General features: G+C 41.3%; 1 long non-coding RNA gene across 2 annotated transcripts in view; it reads left to right on the forward strand.

Moving 5' to 3' along the window:
* The window catches only part of LOC134909781 (uncharacterized), a 96,807-nt gene extending 90,639 nt beyond the window's left edge, over positions 1–6,168 (forward strand). For both annotated transcript variants that reach the window (XR_010176025.1, XR_010176024.1), the window contains exons 2-3: positions 5,034–5,154; positions 5,921–6,168. This is a non-coding gene — a long non-coding RNA (uncharacterized LOC134909781). The remainder of the gene's footprint in view (positions 1–5,033; positions 5,155–5,920) is intronic.
* Positions 6,169–11,328: the final 5,160 nt, after the last annotated feature.

Consider the following 11,328-nt stretch of genomic DNA (forward strand, 5'->3'; position numbering starts at 1 on the left):
CTTAACTGATGATTTATTTCACCGAAAACCGCTCTGAAATTGTCGGGTTTTTGTATGAGTGAATTAGGTTAAGAACATGATTTTAACCCTATCTCAAATGATTTTAGTTAAAAAAAAAAGGAAAAAAAATATATATTTTTTTATTGTTTACATTCACCCCCCCCCCCCAAACATTGAAACATCGATCGGGAACATCACGACCATCAGAATATCGGGAACATTGCGACTATTGCGGCTTTCAATTTGAAAGCTGGGACAGCCTGCAGGTATACAGGGGGTGTTTGGGGGTGGCTTGGGAGGGTTCAGTTACACTCCCCAGCGGCTGCCATTGTCTGCAGCCACTGGAGGGGGGTGATCCTGCCATGCTGACAATCAGCAGTGATCTGCAGCACGGCAGATACAGGGGGAGAGTGCAGGGAGGCAGAGTGACCTTCTGGTCCCTCTGACAGCAGCAGCGGAGGGAAGTTTATCTTCCCTGCCGCTGCTAACACTCTCTATCTGACCGGTCGCATCCTGTGAGACAAGGTCAGATAGAGCACTTGAAGTCATGGTCGCATCTAATGCGACCATGCCAGGCAAGTGGTTAATTGCTGCATTAATTAATTGTCATTGTATATTGTAAATGATTGCCTCTGTATTGTTTTTCTAGTGTCCGTTCATTGTTATGTTTGGTGTTGCCATGGGGATGGATTGTGACATGCTGATGCGCGCTGATGTCATCAGACCGCGCCTACCCAGACTGGGGATCCAGTGGGAAGGCAGTTTTGTATTTTTTGTTGTCCTGACGAAAATCAGCAAAGATTGAACCATTGACTGAAGAGCACTGTCTTGCATCTTTATTTTATCAGCTGTGATATCTACTATGTTCTCCCTGTTACGGCAACAGGTCAAGTTATTTGCCTAATTACGAGTGCCGGACCATTTGCTACACACACACACACATATATATATATATATATATATATATATACTGTATATGTAAAGTTCCCCATCATCCCAACATTTTAACACATCCCTAAGGTGCACAAAAGCAAAACATCGCCTCCAGGATGGCCCATAGTGGCGGGGATCATTTCGTTGACATCAAACCTATCACACTATTTGGATTTAAAATTACAGCCTTATGTAATGAAGTTGACTTCCTATTTGAAAAATTCGACCAGTTTGTTACAGAAATTGGAAACTTTGGTCTGGACTGAAGAGCATTGTTGGTTAACTATAGATGTCCAGGCCCTGTATTCATATATCCCTCACACCAAAGGCCTTGAGGTAGAAAAAAACACTATCAGCTGATCCAGAAAAATCTCATAAGGAAATAGCATTCATATTGACTCATAATTACTATTACTTCGAATTCAACCAGAAGTTTTATTTACAACAACAAGGTACTGCGATGGGGACTAAATTTTCCCCATCGTATGCCAACCATCTCACGGGGGTATGGGAGGACACCTTTGTGTATAATTCAGGATTTAAAGAAAATATATTATTCGATCAGAGATATATTGACGACCTCTTGTTAATTTGGAAGGGTGAAGTTAGTATCACCAATTTCATCACGTATATACATACTAATGATTTCAACTTGAAGTTTACCCACCAAATGGACTCTAGAAGTACAGATGGGTCCACGTTTATCTTGACCTTTAATAGGATTAACTGAGACTGGCCAGTCGGACTTAATCCCCTGCTGTAATGACTTAATTCCCTGCTGTATTCTCTGTATTGTATTGCAGCTGAGAACAATAGATGAAGGCTTTATGCTAATAAGTCATGTAGTGCCTAGGCGCAGAAAACTAGTCCAGATAACCGTGGACCCACCTGTATTGATTATCTGGATTTGGTTTTGATAGGCAACCCTAGAGAAACAGTGAACACCAAAACATGTTTTTAAAGAAGTAGATGCCAACAGCTACATTCCACAATTGAGCTGCCATCATCCGACTTGGAAGAGAGGAGTTCCATTTGCACAGTTTTTACGATTGAGATGCAATTGCAGTAACATCAATGATTATTGGGAACAAGCGACCACACTCCAGAAAGGGTTCATCAAAAGGGGGTATAATCAAGATCGAACCAATTAGACAAAAATAAAAGCATCCCTGAGGGAGAGAAAGCAGATGCTACAACCCAAAATCAAAAATTCAGAAAGGAAAACACGACAATTAGACCATTTGTTACTCAATATAATCGGGAAAATTACTCCATTAGGAAAATCATGGAGCGCCATTGGGGTATCCTATTAAAGGACCCTATTTTGGGCCCAGGGCTACCTAAAAAACCTGATATAATTTTTCAAAGGGCCTCAAACTTAAAGAGCTTAGTGGCCCCCAGTAGAATGAGTAAACATAGTGAATCACAACCTCAGGACAACCCTCTTATTCCAACTAAAAATTGTTTCCCATGTTCCAGATGTATTTGCTGTAAATTTATGGAACGTAAACCTTTCAGATGTAAATTGGATACGGGCAGAGAGTATAAATTACACCACCTGGTCAACTTCAATATGGAGTTTGTAATATATAAGATTACTTGTGGTTGCAATGTATCTTACATAGGGAAAACTAAAAGACAAATTAAGATCAGAATTCAGGAGCATATGAGAAACATAAAAAATAAAATAACTACCCACAGTTTATCAAGGCATTTTGGAGAGAAACATAATTCCATAGTGAATAGAGATAATTTTTAATTTACTATCTTGGAACATATACCAGTTGATCCAAGATAGAGTAGCAGAGAACTTACATTGTCTAAACGTGAAACATTTTGGATCTATACTCTAAACACCTTGTCTCCTAATGGCCATAATGAAGGCATAGACATTGTCTCCTTTCTATAGATCTATACTGTAAATACCCTGATTTAAACTGGGGCACATGTCAATTACAAACTGTTTTCTCTATAATGATATCAATTTCTTATCGCTCTAACATGGTTGTAGTGGAACAATTACTATGTTTAGGTGTGTTGTTGTGCCCTACTATATTGTAAATGAGGAACCATACGGCCAAAGTGCCATATACTCGGTTAGTATAGGTGACGTCAACAGATTGGTCATGCATCCAAAAGGACACTATGAGTACGGCTATAGTCCGGTTATACACCTAAAGGTAGAATTATGGCTATTAGAAGGACCACATATTTGTAAGGAAGTGGTTATATATTGTATGTTTTTGCCAGTAATATATTCACTTAATTATTAAAAGTCACTAAGGATGGATGGGTTTTTGAGTAACCTTTATATTAGGGTTGGTTATCAATAATATTAACTATGGGATTAACTATGGGATTAAGGTTAACAGTTATCACTTGTAATAAAATCACTAATAAGCCCTTTATTATATAACTAGCTGGAGTACCCGGCATTGCCCGGGATTTTAAGAATGTCTGTTTACCAAAATAAATGTAAATATTAAACACACAGTATAAATAACATTGTAGATAGCTTCGCTAGGGGATGAGGATGGTAAATTAGAATGATAGTTGTTCGTTAATTTACGTTGGTTGGAGATCTAGTATATAGGCATATCTTGCTTCCCTGATGCACTTTGTGTAGTGGGTGGACCCCTTTTTGGTCCCCCAAGGGACCCTGCTCTTCCCACTATACATTTCAATTTTTTTTAGTTGCCTCGGCCGTGTTTTAATACGCTCGTATGTAAAATTTCATGATCTTCGCTTGTATACTGTGGATTTGTATAGAAAGACAGAAGGACAGAAGTAAATTTTTTGCTGTTATATAGTAGATAAGTACCTAGATAGATCCTCCTCCCCCAAACACTCCACAGTTTCTTATATAGCACAGCACATTATGTATCTCCTGATATACTCTGTGCTGCTGGGGGACCGTGCTACTTCCACTATATAACTCTCAGTGTGTGGGTTCGTGGTACCTCCATTCCCCTTCTCACGTCATGCCACTGCCCTTGTCACATGCAGCCCTGTCATCACTGACATATCATGCATGTCCTGATGTAGTCTGTGCTGCTGGCCCACCCCTAGGGGTGCTAGTGGTGTGTTACCCCCACAGTGTTTGTTCCCAGAGTGTAAGTAATTTGTGTAGCAAGTTTGGTGTAAATTGCTCCAGGCATTCCAGAGTTATGCTGTCTGCTGAAAAACTCTGTGCTGCTGACTCAACCCTAGGAGTGCTAGGGGTGTCTTACCCCCACAGTGTTTGTTCCCAGCTTGTAAGTCATATGTGTACCAAGTTTGGTGTAAACTGCACCAGGTGTTCCACAGTTTTACTGTCTCCTGAAATACTCTGTGCTTCTGTCCCACCCCTAGGGATACTAGGGGTGTCTAACCCCCACAGAGTTTGTTCCAAGATTTTAAGTTAGATGTGTACCAAGTTTGGTGTAAATTGCTCCAGGCCTTCCACAGTTTTGCGGTCTGCTGACATACTCTGTGCTGCAGTCCCACCCCTAGGTGTGCTAGGGGTGTCTGACCCCCACAGTGTTTGTTTCCAGAGTGTAAGTCATATGTGTACCAAGTTTGTTGTAAATTGCTGCAGGCATTCCAGAGTTATGCTGTCTGCTGAAAAACTCAGTGCTTCTGCCTCAAGGGTACTAGGGGTGTCTTCCTCCCACAGTCTTTGTTGCCAGATTGTAAGGTATATGTGTACCAATTTTTGAGTACATTGCTCCGGCAATTCCGGAGTTATGCTGTCTCCTTATATACTCTGTGCTGCTGTCTGTCCCCTAGGGGTGCTAGGGATTTCAAATTGTTTTAGTTGCCTCCGCCATGTTTTAATATGCTTGTATGTAAGATTTCACGATCTTCACTTGTAAACTGTGGATTTGTATAGAAAGACAGAAAGACAGAAGGACAAATTTTCATTTTTATATATTAGATTAATGATAAATGCAATACAAGATGGCACACACATTCTGTTCACATTCTTGCTTCATATGAGCTAAAGGTAAATAAAAATATCACTTAGCTTTAAAAATATCACATAGGTTTATATCACAAATTAGTCCTTATAATGATTGTTAGAATAACTTTATTATTGAAATATTATTTTCCATATTTAGGAGCAGAAATATCTACAGATGGAATGCACTCCTCACATATATACATATGGAATAAAAAGGACACTGTGATTAGCGCGGCTCGTACCCGGAAGCGGAAGTGCATCATTGGAACGCAAGCAAAGTAGGTGGAATACACACCACTTCCTGTAGTTAGCACACTTCACTATGAGTAACGCGGCTGGTGGAAGTGCGTCACTGAAACGGAAGCCGCTCCCTGGTTACACATAGATACTGGGACTAGCTGTAAAGGACCGGAAGCGAAAGTAAGGCATTGAAACGCACGCCTCGCCCACTAATGGAACGCATTTTGGGTCAATTAAATATTTGCATTAATACATTCAGTTTACCAAGAGTGGCCTTTATGTATTGGTTACTGCCCATTTGCCACAGTTACCTACTCCCTCTTTTTAAACACAGTAGCTTATTTGATAAATCTATATGGGCACAATCTACTCTTTAGAGAAAGGAGTCCTTAATTACTAGACAGGATATGATGTCACTAAGTGGGGGGTTTATAAACCCAGACAGGTGAGACCACAGTCTCTGCTGCAGTTAGAAGTGTTTGAACCACAGAGAAGTAAGTACTTTGTCCTTATGGTCCCTCATATTATTTTGATTGTCATTTTCTGAAGGGATATTTGGTTAGTTGCCAGCCCTCTCTGTACTCATGTAATGTATGGATTCAATGCAGAGACGTGTTTTGTAAAACTAGCAAAAATATTATTTGTGAATGCCTTATGGATACTTTGTAATAGTTAATTTCCATGTAAATGAGAATGTCTTTCCATCACATTAATTCCCTGGCAAGGGCTCCACACAAGAAATATAAATTAATGTCAGTGATCATATAACTATTCATTTATGTTATTATATCCTTCCTGTTATAGGCACAACTACAGCTATCTACATTGTTTATAAAATAATATGGGCTCTATCCAATGAAATACTACTGGTATGTACAGTGTGTGTAATATGCATTAACATGTGTAAAGTAGTTGTAGAAATATAAACAATCACACTTGTCACCATTGCAATATTGCTGGTCTGTATAATGTGTCTAATATGTGCCAAGACTTGTAAATACATTTATGGAAATATAAAAAATATGTGTAATAAATTATATAAGAATCTGAAATATGGTATTGCTTTGATGAATCTATGATATTACGGATGAATTTAGATGTAGAGGTTGATATCCATACACATATGATACTATTATATTACTGCATTTTGTGTATCAATAATGAAATAGATTCCACTTTCAGGTCATTTCATATATTTTTAATTTATTCCAAGTGGCCCATTAGGCCTCTTCTCAATTTTTACAACTAGTTTTTTTTCTTTGTCCCCACGTTCCTCCTCATATCTTAATTGTATCCTGATCCTTATGGTGTATATGTATATTCATATGACACATGCAATAATGATTTTACAGATATCCCATAGAGTGAATTATTATCTGACACAATCTTAACATTTTATCTGCATTTTATTTATAAATAATGTTTATAAACATTTTATTTATAGATGACTTCAAATAGTTGAAATTCACTGTATTTTTATAAATAAAAATTGTTTAGCAATGATGACTGACTAATGTGAAGTTAAGTCTGTTTCCTACTGGGACACACAGCACAGCACACTATTGGTACAAAACCATTGAATACTACTACTGATTTGATTCTTTGAGTATCACATGTCGATTTTTAAGATTGATCAGGTACAAAACCATTGAGTGCTACTACTGATTTTGATTTTTTGAGTATCACATGCCGATGTTTAAGATTGCTCAGGTTGTGAATTATATGAATCTCCAGTGGGTTTTTGATTCCATAATTTCCACACTTTTATCCCTCCTGATTGGCTAGGCATTATTGGCTATGTACTCATAGTGGATGATCCACTTTTTACCGATGTTAATATCCCAGAGCAAATGAATCCATTGATTGTTTGAGGCTAATTACTTGAATAAGATGTACCCCTGATGAAGCCTCTGTGACAGATGAAACGCGTTGGGTTATCAAATTTGTTGTGATCTGACCTCCAATTTACAATCCTTGAAGGAGGAGTTCGCAAAATAAATATTTGTACATCTGCTCTTATGTGGACCACCACTGGATGTTAGTGGTGGTTGAAATGCTTTAATGACAGTTATATCAATACAGTATCAGATGATCTTTTATAAATTTTAATACATTTTTGCATATTGGAACATATTGTTTGTTTTCCTAAACAAGATTTTATTTGACATTAGGTCAATCTGTCGCAAAAATAGAGGTGTTATAACAACCCCAAGGTGTCAATTACACTAATACTACATATTTGTTTTTTGGTTCCTCATAACAGGGAACCTAGTGTAATAAGACAGCCGATCCTAATTATTGAATGTGATCTCTACCCTATTACTCTATTTTCAGAAAGAGATTTTTATATATATATATATATATATATATAATATATATAGTAACAGTATTGTTTGGGTAGTCATAAAATAACAATACTGACACTAAGATATATAGTGAAAACAAAACAGTTTTATTAGACCACAGGTTCTTTACTACATAAAACAAAACCACCAAGTTGTTCACACCACAACTTAGGGTAACAACAATCTCCCTGGCTGTTTAACATCACACAGCCGCCAGGTGATTATAGATACATCATACAGTCTATACAACAATGAAATCAGCAGAATAAAGCTTTTTACCAACAGCACTACAAATAAGCATTCATAACAGTGTCCTGGGTTATAGTCACCAATGTGTGCAGCATCCCGCTTCAGTGAAAATGTGTCCTGACAGGAACCACTGGTACCGAAGTCCCTTCAAGCATACACAGTCTTCCAGACCTCTGACACTAGCCCCCCTTACAGGCCCTAGCTAGTGGCCGCTAGTGAGCATCAGAGGTCCTGCACCTGTGAAACCTTCAGCACTTTCTAGGTATTCTACAGGTGCACAATTACTCAGCCATCCTGGCTGCAGAACCCATAAGACCTGGACTGACCTTTGTGGATGGGGCCCGACCTCTTCTCCCATCCACCCCTAGGGACCATTACTGGTTTTCTAAACCAAGCTACAGGACCTAAAATAGTTCCTTCTGTCTCCCTGGGGTTTTTCTAGAAACCTAACTACTGTTTCACACATCATCTGCCTGCTAGATTTAATGTGCACCTGCCACACACTTTATGGTAGAGATGAGCGCCTGAAATTTTTCGGGTTTTGTGTTTTGGTTTTGGGTTCGGTTCCGCGGCCGTGTTTTGGGTTCGACCGCGTTTTGGCAAAACCTCACCGAATTTTTTTTGTCGGATTCGGGTGTGTTTTGGATTCGGGTGTTTTTTTAAAAAAACACTAAAAAACAGCTTAAATCATAGAATTTGGGGGTCATTTTGATCCCATATTATTATTAACCTCAAAAACCATAATTTCCACTCATTTTCAGTCTATTCTGAATACCTCACACCTCACAATATTATTTTTAGTCCTAAAATTTGCACCAAGGTCGCTGGATGACTAAGCTAAGCGACACTAGTGGCCGACACAAACACCTGGCCCATCTAGGAGTGGCACTGCAGTGTCACGCAGGATGTCCCTTCCAAAAAACCCTCCCCAATCAGCACATGACGCAAAGAAAAAAAGAGGCGCAATGAGGTAGCTGACTGTGTGAGTAAGATAAGCGACCCTAGTGGCCGACACAAACACCGGGCCCATTTAGGAGTGGCACTGCAGTGTCACGCAGGATGTCCCTTCCAAAAAACCCTCCCCAATCAGCACATGACGCAAAGAAAAAAAGAGGCGCAATGAGGTAGCTGACTGTGTGAGTAAGATTAGCGACCCTAGTGGCCGACACAAACACCGGGCCCATTTAGGAGTGGCACTGCAGTGTCACGCAGGATGTCCCTTCCAAAAAACCCTCCCCAATCAGCACATGACGCAAAGAAAAAAAGAGGCGCAATGAGGTAGCTGACTGTGTGAGTAAGATTAGCGACCCTAGTGGCCGACACAAACACCGGGCCCATTTAGGAGTGGCACTGCAGTGTCACGCAGGATGTCCCTTCCAAAAAACCCTCCCCAATCAGCACATGACGCAAAGAAAAAAAGAGGCGCAATGAGGTAGCTGACTGTGTGAGTAAGATTAGCGACCCTAGTGGCCGACACAAACACCGGGCCCATTTAGGAGTGGCACTGCAGTGTCACGCAGGATATCCCTTCCAAAAAACCCTCCCCAATCAGCACATGACGCAAAGAAAAAAAGAGGCGCAATGAGGTAGCTGACTGTGTGAGTAAGATTAGCGACCCTAGTGGCCGACACAAACACCGGGCCCATTTAGGAGTGGCACTGCAGTGTCACGCAGGATGTCCCTTCCAAAAAACCCTCCCCAATCAGCACATGACGCAAAGAAAAAAAGAGGCGCAATGAGGTAGCTGACTGTGTGAGTAAGATTAGCGACCCTAGTGGCCGACACAAACACCGGGCCCATTTAGGAGTGGCACTGCAGTGTCACGCAGGATGTCCCTTCCAAAAAACCCTCCCCAATCAGCACATGACGCAAAGAAAAAAAGAGGCGCAATGAGGTAGCTGACTGTGTGAGTAAGATTAGCGACCCTAGTGGCCGACACAAACACCGGGCCCATTTAGGAGTGGCACTGCAGTGTCACGCAGGATGTCCCTTCCAAAAAACCCTCCCCAAACAGCACATGACGCAAAGAAAAATAAAAGAAAAAAGAGGTGCAAGATGGAATTGTCCTTGGGCCCTCCCACCCACCCTTATGTTGTATAAACAAAACAGGACATGCACACTTTAACCAACCCATCATTTCAGTGACAGGGTCTGCCACACGACTGTGACTGATATGACGGGTTGGTTTGGACCCCCCCAAAAAAAGAAGCAATTAATCTCTCCTTGCACAAACTGGCTCTACAGAGCCAAGATGTCCACCTCATCATCACCCTCCGATATATCACCGTGTACATCCCCCTCCTCACAGATTATCAATTCGTCCCCACTGGAATCCACCATCTCAGCTCCCTGTGTACTTTGTGGAGGCAATTGCTGCTGGTCAATGTCTCCGCGGAGGAATTGATTATAATTCATTTTAATGAACATCATCTTCTCCACATTTTCTGGATGTAACCTCGTACGCCGATTGCTGACAAGGTGAGCGGCGGCACTAAACACTCTTTCGGAGTACACACTTGTGGGAGGGCAACTTAGGTAGAATAAAGCCAGTTTGTGCAATGGCCTCCAAATTGCCTCTTTTTCCTGCCAGTATAAGTATGGACTGTGTGACGTGCCTACTTGGATGCGGTCACTCATATAATCCTCCACCATTCTTTCAATGGTGAGAGAATCATATGCAGTGACAGTAGACGACATGTCCGTAATCGTTGTCAGGTCCTTCAGTCCGGACCAGATGTCAGCATCAGCAGTCGCTCCAGACTGCCCTGCATCACCGCCAGCGGGTGGGCTCGGAATTCTGAGCCTTTTCCTCGCACCCCCAGTTGCGGGAGAATGTGAAGGAGGAGATGTTGACAGGTCGCGTTCCGCTTGACTTGACAATTTTCTCACCAGCAGGTCTTTCAACCCCAGCAGACTTGTGTCTGCCGGAAAGAGAGATCCAAGGTAGGCTTTAAATCTAGGATCGAGCACGGTGGCCAAAATGTAGTGCTTTGATTTCAACAGATTGACCACCCGTGAATCCTTGTTAAGCGAATTAAGGGCTCCATCCACAAGTCCCACATGCCTAGCGGAATCGCTCCGTGTTAGCTCCTCCTTCAATGTCTCCAGCTTCTTCTGCAAAAGCCTGATGAGGGGAATGACCTGACTCAGGCTGGCAGTGTCTGAACTGACTTCACGTGTGGCAAGTTCAAAGGGCATCAGAACCTTGCACAACGTTGAAATCATTCTCCACTGCGCTTGAGACAGGTGCATTCCACCTCCTATATCGTGCTCAATTGTATAGGCTTGAATGGCCTTTTGCTGCTCCTCCAACCTCTGAAGCATATAGAGGGTTGAATTCCACCTCGTTACCACTTCTTGCTTCAGATGATGGCAGGGCAGGTTCAGTAGTTTTTGGTGGTGCTCCAGTCTTCTGTACGTGGTGCCTGTACGCCGAAAGTGTCCCGCAATTTTTCTGGCCACCGACAGCATCTCTTGCACGCCCCTGTCGTTTTTTAAATAATTCTGCACCACCAAATTCAAGGTATGTGCAAAACATGGGACGTGCTGGAATTTGCCCATATTTAATGCACACACAATATTGCTGGCGTTGTCCGATGCCACAAATCCACAGGAGAG

This window comes from Pseudophryne corroboree, chromosome 4 (assembly GCF_028390025.1).
Source record: "Pseudophryne corroboree isolate aPseCor3 chromosome 4, aPseCor3.hap2, whole genome shotgun sequence".
NCBI lineage: Eukaryota > Metazoa > Chordata > Amphibia > Anura > Myobatrachidae > Pseudophryne > Pseudophryne corroboree.